This window comes from Triticum aestivum, chromosome 4B (genome assembly GCF_018294505.1).
Source record: "Triticum aestivum cultivar Chinese Spring chromosome 4B, IWGSC CS RefSeq v2.1, whole genome shotgun sequence".
Classification (NCBI taxonomy): domain Eukaryota; kingdom Viridiplantae; phylum Streptophyta; class Magnoliopsida; order Poales; family Poaceae; genus Triticum; species Triticum aestivum.
In genome coordinates this window covers 629,381,967-629,394,752 of record NC_057804.1, presented here as the reverse complement: position 1 = coordinate 629,394,752, position 12,786 = coordinate 629,381,967, and the positions used below count along the sequence as shown (strand labels likewise).

The following is a 12,786-nucleotide window of genomic DNA, read 5'->3' as shown; positions in this document are numbered from 1 at the left end:
AGGTAACTCATCCCGAGTATGTTGATTTCAATAGTGATGAAGATGACTTGCTAGGTGATGATGATTTACTTATTGACAACTCTAGTGATGAATACTATGATGAAACGTCAATTAATCATGCTAAACAAGATAAAACGAATGACAATGATAAGGAGAAGATTGAGCTTTTAACTAAAGAACTAAACACTCTTAAGTTAGCTCATGAAACTATCTTCGAAAATCATCGAGAACTTTTAAGGGCTCATGAGAAGTTACGCTTTGAAAAGCTCAATCTTGAACAAGAGCATGAGTTCTTAAAAGCAATCAATGATGATCTTCGCAAGAAAAGTTCTTCTTATATTGCCAAGCGTTACTCTTATCTACTTACATGCCTCAAGTCAAGTCTAGTAACAAGAACAAGAAAGATTCTTCCTCTAGTAGTAACAATAACAATGCTAAATCCAATATTGTTGCTTCTAGTAGTTCTCTTGATTCCACTAATGATTCTCTTAGCCAAGTTACACTTGAGCAAGAAAATAGCTTATTGAAGGGAATTATAGAGAAAGGCGTATACAAGAGCCTTGCCGGGAGTAAGCAATTCAAGGAAATTGTACGCAAGCAAGGAAGGCACCGGAAGAATCAAGGTGTTGGTTTTGAACGAAAGTTCAATGCCAATGAAGTTGAATGGGAAGAAGATCAATACCCCAAGACGAAGTTTGTTCCTCAACAAGAGAAGTATGATCCTACTTCCTTCAAGGGAACACAAGCACAAGATGATCTTCCACCACAAGACCACAAGAACAAAGGCAAGGACAAGCTTCAAGAGGAGATTGATGCATTTGAAGAAGCACCTAAGGCCTTGGTCAAGTGGGTTCCCAAGACTACGTCAAGTTCTACTTCATCAAGCACAACTACTACACGAAGGATTCCCATCAAGATGATGTGGATCCCAAAGAAGAAGAACTAGAGAGTTCTTGAGGGTGACTCCGCCAACATTCTTCACTCATATCATTATGGCAAGGACAAGTGCAATCAACTTCCACATCTTGCACTAGTTCAAGGAGTCACAAACCCTCATGTTGGTAAGGCAAGGGACAAGGTAACCTAATGATTTCATGGACATCATCTTGTGTGTGCATCACTCTATGTCTATGGATATTCTTGTTTGTTCCTTGTGGGACTAACCCGTGTAGGTATTGAAAGTGCAACTCACTCCAAAGGATTGCTCCAAAAGATCTACATCAACATTGAGCATCCACATCTTCAACACCTACATGAAGTCATCATCGACAAAACTCAAGGTTAGTCCATCCCTCTAAGGGGGGATCTCACATCTAGGGGGAGCTTAACTCTAAGAATTGAGTCAAAGCAACTCTAATGGTGTGAACACATCAATGCATTATGTAAAAGTGGTAACCCCGCTTGAGCTTAAACGATGAGTATGACCTATGATCAAATGTTCTCATTTGACTCCTAAGTCAATATACTCATATATAGATGACCTAGTCATCGCCAATTGTTTGATAGATGCTAGAATTGGTTGTGCATGCTTTGCCACATATTTCATTTGTCATTTTATTGTGTGAGCATGTTGGTTGCATATTTTACTCATTCGAGGACATCCACTTGTTGTTTTGTTTGATTGGTTTCTTTTTCTTTGGCCAAGTGGATGGACAAGAATGCCTAAGAACCTTCTCTAGCTATCTATGATTTTCTCGTCTCAAACTCTATTCATGCTACATCACAAAATTTGATCAAGTCAGATTCGAACCACTCTGTGTGAGGAGCACTCGGAGTCCCCGATTCGTCATAGACTTAAACTTCCAAAACTTCTTTGTGATTTTCGGTCTGACCGATTCCTCCATTTTGGTCATACCAAGATCACTAAGTCGATCTAGGTTTTCAATCTCGATGCAACCGATTTGAACTTTTCGGTCACACCGAGTTGCTGTAACTGTTAACAGTTATGCATCTCGGTGCCACCGAGTTGTTCCACTTGGTCACACCGATAGTGTCGGGCTATATATACTCACGGGCAAATTTTGGAAAACTTTCTCTGAAACTCTTCGCCCGCGCATAGCTCGCTCTGCCTACTAGGTCTACGGATCGTCGACTTCGTCGCCAGCCGCCTCCTGTCGCTGGTCTCCGCCGCTGTCAACGGATTTCTTCTCCGCCATTGCCACCGTAGCGAGTTCACCGCCGAACTAGGGTATGAACTTGATCACAGTGCTATCCTCATCTGATTCTTAGCACATTGTGTTTGTAATGCATCTTGCCGTGATTGGAACACTCCTATCCAGTCAATGCGATCCTTAGAATAGATGTGATTTGAAAATTTAGGGTTAGGTTTCCGCCGAAACCATCTCAGACCCACCGAGTTGAAAAACTCGGTCCCGCCGATTTGGCTAACGCCATTGCACAAGTAAGTCTCGGTCTGACCGAGAATTACAAATCGATGAGACCGATTTTAGAATTTTGTGAAACCCTAGCAGTCTCGGTGCCACCGAACTGTGACTCGGTCTGACCGAGTTCACTAGTTTAGGTTCCAAAACTGCTTTGGTATCACCGAGTTTGAAAATCGGTAGATCCGAAATGCTTTCTGTGGAAACTAAAACTAAGTTTTTTGAATCATTCTTTTGCAAAAATCTCTGCATTTTGTGATGCTCATCCACTCTATCTCATCTATAACTATTTACAGGGTCAACAGTCAGTGTGTGCAGCATGTCAGACCAAAGTGATAGTCAGAACAAGTCAGTAGAGCAGATTCACATGAGTGAGGGCACTAGTCCCTCTAGCAGCTCAGATGAAGGGAGCAGAAGCACTCCTAGAAATTTACCCAAAGCAGCCACAAGAGCAAGAAGGAAGAGAACCTCAGACTCTGAGGATGAGGATTATGTGGCTGTTGAAGATGAGGCTACTTCCAAGAAGGTAGTACCCAAGAAGGTGTACAGCTCAACTGCAGTAAAGCCAGGCATGAAGATCAAAAGGCCAGCAGGTAGACAGCCAATGTCTAAAGCCAGAGGATCAACTCAAGTACCTAAAAAGCCTGATCCCAAAGAGCCAGCTGCATAAGGAAAGAAAAGGAAGGAAAGGGTCAAGAAGACCATGGCCAGAGTTGTTGGTCAACCTTCCATGATGGAATAGGGAGAAGAGGTTGCTGAACCAGCACCCAAGGCACAGAAGCTTATAGGTGATGCTATAAAGTCAGGAGATGCAACATCAAAGCCCAAAGAAGCACCCAAAGCTGCCTCCAAGCCCAAGATTGCACCAAAGAGAAATACCAGGAGTATACCAGCAGCTGAGAAGAACAAGGCCCCAATGCCTGATGTTGCTGCTGAGGAAGATGAAGAAGGGCAGGTCCTAAGGAAGCTCAAACCCAAGATCCCAGACCACAATGATGCTCATCCTGTGGCTGAGGACATGAATATCAGGAGAGACTCAGGGTTGAGGCTATGGAGATTGACAGATCCATATGCCACTAGGAGAAGGACTGCTATAGATTACAGGTTCCACACCAAGGAGCAACAGGACTTCTATGAGACAATCTTGTTGGACAAGAAGCCCATAGTGTGTGATATGAGGTGGGTCGACTGGACCTACATGAAGGAAAATGAAGAACACTATCCTGGAGTATATGACAGTTTTGTTGCTTGTGGAGTTGCAGATTTTGTTGGGCAGAAGCTCACCAACTGGAATGATGAACTCATTATGCAATTCTACTCCACAGCACACTTCTATCCAGATGGGAGGATAGTTTGGATGTCTGAAGGAACAAGATACCAGTCAACCATTGAGGAATGGGCAAGTCTGATCAATGCCCCAGAGGAGAGTGAAGATGACTTGGACATATATGCCAAGAAGAAGATGGGACACAATACTATGTCACATATGTACAAGGAGATCCCAGACAAAGCTCTTGAGACTTTCTCATTTGGGCCAGTCCATTTTCTTCTGCCAGGGCTGCCTACGATCAACTGGATCTTAAGGCACACTCTTTTGCCCAAGTCAGGTGATCACAACATGATTAGAGGGCATGCTATTAACTTGCTACATGTATTTGATGTGCCCCAGAAATTCAAGGTCATGAGCCTTATGGTTGAAACTATCAAGAGGACTGCAGCAGATCAAAAGAGAAGTTGTGGATATGCACCACAGATTCAGGAGTTGATTAACTCAAAGATGGGCACAGGAAAATATCAGTTGGATAAAGAACATTTTGCTCTCTATCCAGACTTTGAGGATAATCAAGTTTTCATGACTGAGAATGAACCATCATCAGTGCAAGCTCAAGAGAAGAAGGAGAAGGCAAGGAAAGAGAAGGCTGCCAAGATGCCAACTCAAGAGGAGGCATCTGAGTATTTCTTGAAGAACAAACAGGAGCAGCTTGGTTACTTGATAGCATCAACACTGCGGATTGAGAAGCGGTTGGCCACCCTAACTCAAAACTAGGAGAGCCTGGAAAGAATCATGAAACAAAAATTCTATGATCTTGATGTCAAAGTAACTGAGATTCAGTCAGTTGTAGAACAGCTTCAGGATGACATGCAGGAGAGGAAGGGCAAGACAACCACTGATGCATTTGCCAGAGTGCCTAAAGCTCAGAGGTCAGCTGCAGTGCCTGTGATAGACACCAGAGCCACATCATCTGCACCAGCTACAGCTCCTACAGCTCTAGTGCAACCAGCTCCAGCACCAACTCCTCCAGCTCCATCTACATCGATTGAAGCCTTCGTCCAAGGAGCCATATCTACACCACCACCACTTGAAGACCAAGCCTGAGAGTTGATCTAGCACTATGAATTTTCCATGAACTTTTTGGTAACTTGTTGCCAAAGGGGGAGAAAAATGTATAGATCATAGGCTTCGAGAGAGAGAGTGTTGCTTTTGTTCTCTCTTGTCTTCTTGGTTGAACTTTGTTTGCTTTTGATTGCTTGAGATACTATGCAATTACCTATGAGACATTGAAGATCATGTGTTTAATCATAAGCTACACTTATGCATGTTTGATGATATTATCTTACCTATCCTTATATGATCATTCACTTTGCTTGGTGATGAGTGCATGTATTCAATCTTTATTATTTTGAGCGCTCCATCAAGATGTATGTGACATGGAAGAGTAACCCATGAGCCTAATTCCTTGTGCATTTGCAGTCCAAAGCAAATCTTAAACTATGCACAAATTTAGGGGGAGCTCTTGCTTATCACATACTTCTCAAAGTGACGATGTTTTTTCAATCTTATTATCATTTGTGGAAGCTTTAATCTATATGTTGTCATCAATTACCAAAAAGGGGGAGATTGAAAGTGCAACTATCCCTAGGTGGTTTTGGTAATTCATAACAACATATAGCTCACTGAGCTAATGCTATTCCAAGACAAATATTTCAGGAAAGCTCACTGAATGGCATGGCATGGGTGATGAAAGTGGATCCCTCAAAATATCAAGGACAAAGGATTGGCTCAAGCTCAAAAGCTCAAGACTCTTCATTTTACATTTTAGTGATCCAAGATCACATTGAGTCTATAGGAAAAGCCAATACTATAAAGGAGGGATGAGGTGTTGCGTAATGAGCCTCTTGCTTCAAGTGCTTAGTGATATGCTCCAAATACCCTCAACTACTTTCCCACATCCACATATGACCTAAACCTAGAGTCAAAATCGGTCACACTGATTCTTTCTATCCGGCACCACCGAGTTCAGATGTCATAGCCACTGCCACAAACCCTAAGCAAATCGGTCTCACCGATAGGGATCTCGGTCTCACCGAGATGGGATTGTAATCTCTCTTTTTCCCTTTGTAACGTTTCGGTCTAACCGAAGTGAGCGATCTGTCCCACCGAGATTGCAATGTAAACTCTCTGTTTCCCTTTCGTAACATTTCGGTCTCACCGAAAAGAGCGAATCGGTCCCACCGAGTTTACCTGACCAACTCTCTGATTAGCTAATTACCAAAATCGGTCTCACCGAGTTTGGGTAATCGGTCTCACCGAGATTACGTTATGCCCCTAACCCTAACCATATCGGTCCTACCGAGTTGCATGTCGGTCCCACCGAAAATCCTAACGATCACTAGGTTTACTGAATCGGTCCGACCGAGTTTGTTGATTCGGTCCCACCAAGATTGGTAAATTGTGTGTAACGGTTAGATTTTGTGTGGAGGCTATATATACCCCTCCACCTCCTCTTCATTCATGGAGCGAGCCATCAGAACAAACCTACACTTTCAACCTACCAGTTCTAGGAGAGAACCACCTACTCATGTGTTGAGGCTAAGATATTCCATTCCTACCATATGAATCTTGATCTCTAGCCTTCCCCAAGTTGCTTTCCACTCAAATCTTCTTTCCACCAGATCAAAATCTTATGAGAGAGAGTTGAGTGTTGGGGAGACTATCATTTGAAGCACAAGAGCAAGGAGTTCATCATCAACGCACCATTTGTTACTTCTTGGAGAGTGGTGTCTCCTAGATTGGCTAGGTGTCACTTGGGAGCCTCCGACAAGATTGTGGAGTTGAACCAAGGAGTTTTTAAGGGCAAGGAGATCGCCTACCTCGTGAAGCTACCGCTAGTGAGGCAAGTCCTTCGTGGGCGATGGCCATGGTGGGATAGACAAGGTTGCTTCTTCGTGGACCCTTCTTGGGTGGAGCCCTCCATGGACTCGCGCAGCCGTTACCCTTCGTGGGTTGAAGTCTCCATCAACGTGGATGTACGATAGCACCACCTATCGGAACCACGACAAAAACATCCGTGTCTCCAACTGCGTTTGAATCCTCCAAACCCTTCCCCTTACTTTCTTGCAAGTTGAATGCTTTAATTTCTGCTGCTATATACTCTTTGCATGCTTGCTTGAATTGTGTGATGATTGCTTGACTTGTCCAAATATAGCTAAAATCTGCCAAACTCTAAAATTGGGAAAAGGTTAAGTTTTTAATTGGTCAAGTAGTCTAATCACCCCCCTCTAGAAATACTTCGAGGTCCTACAGTGGCATATGAACATATAAGTGGCACAAACAATACAAGGCATAAACATATAAGTGGCACAAACAATATAAGTGGCACAAACATATAAGTCTACAACCATTGTGTTGTATAAGTGTTCAATTTTATAAAGAAACATAGTGTTGTATAAGTGTTCAATTATAACACTCATGAAAAAGCAGAACAACAACAAACAAGAGCAATACAAAGCTTTGGGTTACTTAAGTAACCAATGTAGTAGAAAGCAAAATAGTACAAAATACCTAGCTTTGGTTCATTAAGAACTACTGCAATACAGATCAACACAACACCTAATTCCAACTATATAACTGTAGCTTATTTCAACTAAGTAAGACACAAACAACACCTAATTTAAACACAATGAGTTAATTTCAGAAACATATCATCGCAATAACAACCATAGGCCCAACAATATGCAATGGAGATGGGGAACTGGATCTCACCATAAGCTAACCCTAGCCCTAGAAATGGAATGTAATGGAGAAGGGGAAGGGGATCTCACTATACACCGCCGAAGGATGAGGCGATGTGGTGGCTTCCAATCGGATTCGCCTTCACCGCCGCCGTGAAAGATCTAGCCGCCGCGTATTCCATCGAATACTGCACCTCCTCCTCCGCATTGGGCGTCGCCTTGCTAGGGTTCGAGCTCCCGCAGAGCTCACCTCCTGGGTCAGGATCCGTGTCGCCTGCGCCACTGTAGGGAGGACCGCCGCCGCCAACACCGCTTGCTTTCACTGGAGTAGCCATCTGCCTACGCGACGCGAGGAGGGGAGAGAGCGGACAGGAGAGGGGGAAGAAGGGGAACAGCGGGCACACGCGAGGGGGGGGGGGACCACGGGGTCAAACGAACAGAGGGGGGATGGAGGCACACGGCACCGTCAAACGCCGTCTAATGACTATCGGGACGGCCGAGGTGCCACGTACGCAAAAAAACGGGCCCCACCTGTCATAAACAAGCTTAACTGAGCCCGATCCGCCGATCAGTGCTTTCTGCAAAAAGATTACCATAGACACGGTGTTTTTTGCAAAAAAAATGTATTGTAGTGGTTTTCGCAAAGCTTGCCTTCAAAGTGATGATTTTCTGCAATTTACTCATGTTGTAGGCAAAACTGTCGGGCGCCGGGTAGACAGGGCCCTTCCACGACACGAGGAAGGGGTCGGGGCATGCGATCCGGATCCTCATGTCGGGGAGGAACGTGTCGGTGGGGTGGTCGAAGCTCTGCCACAGCGTGGTGCCGTTGGGCGACCGGAGGACGAGGTTGCCGGCGTCGGTGAGCATGGCGAACCCAGGCGTGTCGTCATCAGTGGCGGCGACGTCGGTCGCCCAGACGACGCGGTCGTCGGCGTCGGAAAGGACGAGGTTGGAGGCGTTGGTCAGCGCGAGCGTCGGGCCAGAGTACGGTCCCCGGGCGGCGGCGACGATGGGGGACTCGCGGTTGGCGACCCACACGACGATGAGCTTGGTGATGCCGCTGTACCATATGCCGAGGTAGAGCCTGGCCCAAGAAGTGGAGTTGGAGGGGGAGAAGAAGCCCAGGGCGAAGGCGCCGCCGTCGGAGATGATGGTGGCGCTGGGCGAGAGCGGCCTGCCGGGGACGAGCTGGTCGTCGGAGAACACGCGCGGCGGCGGCACGGCGAGGAGGAGGAGGAGCAGGACGATCGACGGCGGAAGCTTCATCGGGCGGCAAAACGAAGTCGTGGACACGGCTCGTTCAGAGCTCAGACCAACGGCAGTAGGATAACATTGTTTGTGATCACGCGGGAACTGTGGGTGATAAACTAGCTTGGGATGGTTGAAAAATGGCAGAGAAGACTCCGAAGAGATTGAAAATGTTTGTGTGTGACACGTAGAGGCAGATCAAAACTACTCCCTAATTTAGTATACAAAGTTGGATTATCTATTTTAAAACGGAAGAAGTAGCTGACTGATGAAGACGCGTGCTCACTAGAGCGGAGCAGAGACAGATAACAGGTAGGAAAGGAGAATAGGAGATGATCATGGGACATGGGGTTTCTTAGCCCGAGCTCATATCCGCTCCGATGAACAGTAAAATAAAAAAAAATGAGAAAAATGTTTATAAATTCTAAGATGCTAAGTAAAGCTGCTCAACAAGGATTAATCTAGGGGCTTTTGCCTCATGTAATTAATGGAGGGATTACTAGTTTGCAATATGCAGACGACACTCTTTTTTCTGGAAAATTCCTTTCAAAAAGCCAGAAACTTCAAATGGATTTTATCCTGTTTTGAAAACTTATCTGGTATGAAAATCAATTTCCATAAAAGTAATCTTTTGACGATTAATATTGATGAGGAGGTAGCTAAGACTTTTGCTCAAATCTTCTATTGCAAACTAGGCTCATTTCCCATCAAATATTTGGGAGTGCCTTTGCATTATGGTAAGTTGAAAAAAGAGGATCTCCAACCTATCATTGATCACTTACGCTTCGGTACAACCTTCCTAGATACATCAACGGCCCAGATTAGAAGATACCCCTTCGTGGGGGAAACGCAAGATAGAAAATAAACTTAGTGCGGTGAAGCGCGGCGTACCGCGACGCGTGGACGTACGGCCGCTATACGCCCGTACGCGGGCGAGGGGGGGGGGTGTATGCCACGTCAGGGGCGGCCCATGCGTGCTTAGGCTAACCACCGCCGTCCGCCCGCATTAATCCGGCGAGGATTACGGTAGCCATTTACGCGTGCAGCGCCCAGTCCAATCGCCGGCGTCGGTCCACATGCGGCGTCGATTCCCACGCGGGCCGCCTGCGCTCGCCTGCCCCACGCCACCGCTTTGACCGCCTGCGCACGCCGTCCCCTTGCCTGCCGGCATTAATCGCCAGCAGCAACCCCCGCCCCTCCTCCACCCCTATAAAAAGCCACCCCTCCCGCCGTCGGTCACCACCCCACTCTCGCCTCCCCACTCGTCGATATCCACCTCCGCCTCTTGCGCCTTTCTCTCTCTTTCTCTCTGCCGTCGGCGATGGCCCGCCCCAACCTGACCCTGGAGGAGGCGGAGGAGCTCGCCCACTTCGCCATCCCCGTCGCGCCGGACGTCCGCCTGCCGTCGAGGTGGCGCCTCAGCGTCGATGGCGTGCCATTCGCACCGGTGCCCGACGTCAGCACGCCCCTCTTCGCCCCACGCCGTCGGCCTGTACCGGGCGCAGCTCTCGCCGAAGGAGAGGGCGGACCCGCAGTACGCCCCCAACCACCCTGGGTGCACGGCCCGGCTCGCCGACGACCACGACAGCCACCTCCATGCGTACGCCGGTCCCCGCCCGCCCATGAAGCACAACTGCGCGGCACGGCACCACCTCTAGGACGGGCGCTCCTTCAAGGAGGTCATCGCCCCGTACCGCGCCAGGCGGCTGCCGGCGTCGTGCCCGCCCCGACGAGCTACGGCTACTCCCTCTTCCGCCGCGGCGAGGCCCTCTCCGCCCGCATCAACCTCGGCTCGCGTGCGCCCCCGCGCGCGCCCCTCACCGGCACAGGCAGCGACCGCGGCTCTATCCGCCTCGGCGGAGGCGATCGATGGATAGTGGCGAGGAACGGCACCGGGTCCAGCCGCGCCCCTCCACCGGAGCCGGAGGAGCCAGAGCCGGCGTTGCTGGCGGAGTACAGGCGGCTGCGGCGGAGGACGGCGACTCGGAGGACATGCCGGGCTACTTGACGGTGATCCGAGAGTCGGAGAACGTCCCGATGTCGCCGCCCCTCGCCCAGGAGTACATGCAGCTCGCCCCGGTCGCTGTCCATCCGGAGGACCCGTCGAACTTCCCCGGCTACCATGCCGCGGTGGCGGACTCGATGGCTGCACCGGCCGCGCCCGCGGTGCCCGTGGTGCCCCTGGACGACAACAACAGCAGCAACGACAGCGACGGGCTCTACGACGAGGCGGACTTTGGCGGCGTCGAGGACGAGTAGTTTAGCTTAGTCTAGTTTCGAAATGATGCTAAGTTATGTTTAATTATTTTCGTAATGTCGTTTAGTTTCGAGGAGGAGGAGTAGTATGTAAAATATTTCTGAAAATATTTCGTAATGTCGTTTAGTTTCATAATGGACGGTTTTAAAATATTGTTTAAATATCAAGTGTTTGAATTGATACCGTTGATTAAATTTATTTTATTGTAAAAAATAAAAAAACAGAAAAGAATTAAACTACAAATGCTAAAAAAACTATGAAAAGTAGGAAAGTAAATAAAAAACAAAACAAAGGGAAAAATAAATAATATTAGCAAACAATTAGTTTCAAAGAATTATAAAAGTAAATAAAAAATATTAGTAGTTTTTTAAAATTGTTGTATTGTAAAAAATTAAAAATCACAAAAGAAATAAACTTCAATTGTTAAAAAACTACAAAAATTAGAAAATTAAATAAAAACGAAACAAAGGAAAAATAATAATTAATATTAGCCGTTTTTCCCTTTCCAAAGAGGTATGCAATTTTTCCCTTTCCGAGGGGTAGGTTCGTGCCTATTGACGAAGTAGATCTGTGCCTCTGTGAGAAGTTAATCCGTGCCTCTCGCAGAATGAAAAAAAAGAAAACACCTTTTTCCCTTTTCTGAGAGGCACGATCGGAAGCAAATCCGTGCTTCCATGAGAAGTAAATTCGTGCCTCTTGCTGGAGCAAATTCGGGCCTCCACGAGAAGTAAATCCGTGTTTCTCATGGAATGAAAAAAAATAAAATGTATTTTTTTCTCTTTTCGAGGGGCACAACCGTGCCTCTCGCGGAACGAAACAAAGGTGTTTTCCCCCTTTCTGACCGTGCCTCTCGTGGAAGCAAATCCGTGCCTCTCGTGAAACGAAAAAAACACATTTTTTCACGCAATTTTTTTCTTTGGGTTCAAATCCTAAGAAAAGCCAGGGAAAAACAGAAAACCCGAAAAAATCATTTAAAAACCGAAAACATGTACAGAAAAATAAGAATAAATAAAATCCGGAGAAAGCGCTTAGAGCGCGACAAATGGCAGCGGCTGAGAGCGTGCCAAGAGGCGCGCTTTTAGCCCACCCAAATGACCCTTGCGGGGGCTCCCGAAGGAGTACTCTTTGATTAGCTGCTCTCCATGAAGTGTTCCCTGTATGGGGTGGTCTATCACGTGTTTTCTCCCTCTTTTTTCGTTTTTTACTTGTTTGTTTTCCTTTTTGTCAATTTTAAATTTTCATTTTTGTTATTTATTTGTTTTTAATACATGAAATCTTTGTAGGGTATGCCTGCAAACAGTTTCCAAAGTATATGAACATATATCCGGACATGCACTCCCAATAAGACAAACATTTTGGGACGGAGGTAATATGCTATTTTTTTCAACACATAAATATTCTTTTTTGTCTTACAGTAATTTTTCAAATATGAGATGATTTTTTAACTATATATGTTTTTTTACTTTATACCTTTTTTTACAACATCTTTTCTGAAGGAAGATATATTTTACGAAATATGTATGAACAATAGTACTCCTAAAAGATATTGGTCCTTTTTTTTTAGCATCCTAAAAGGTGAAGCTGCATGGTCGAATTGTGCAGCACCTCGCCGCGAGAGAGCCCGGTGGGCCCGACAGTAAAATGGCGCGACACACACACACCCGGCCCGTCTTGCCGGGGCCCGAGGCCTTGGCATAGCCCAACTGGAGCGACCGTGTCGGGTTGGGTGTGTCTCGTCTCACCACGAGCCGGAGAGACGGCGTGGAGGAGAGAGAGAGAGAGAGATCTTGTCGCAGCCACCACCCCGGCGAGCCACCCACCGCCACCGCCGGAGTCCTGCCTCCCCGCCACCGCCCCCGCCCCCGCCCCGCCCCGCCCCGCCCGGAT

At 46.8% G+C, this 12,786-nt stretch overlaps 1 pseudogene; it reads right to left on the bottom strand.

The window, feature by feature from the left end:
* LOC123090304 (putative G-type lectin S-receptor-like serine/threonine-protein kinase At1g61610) overlaps positions 1-8,660 on the bottom strand; it is a 56,102-nt pseudogene extending 47,442 nt beyond the window's left edge.
* Positions 8,661-12,786: the final 4,126 nt, after the last annotated feature.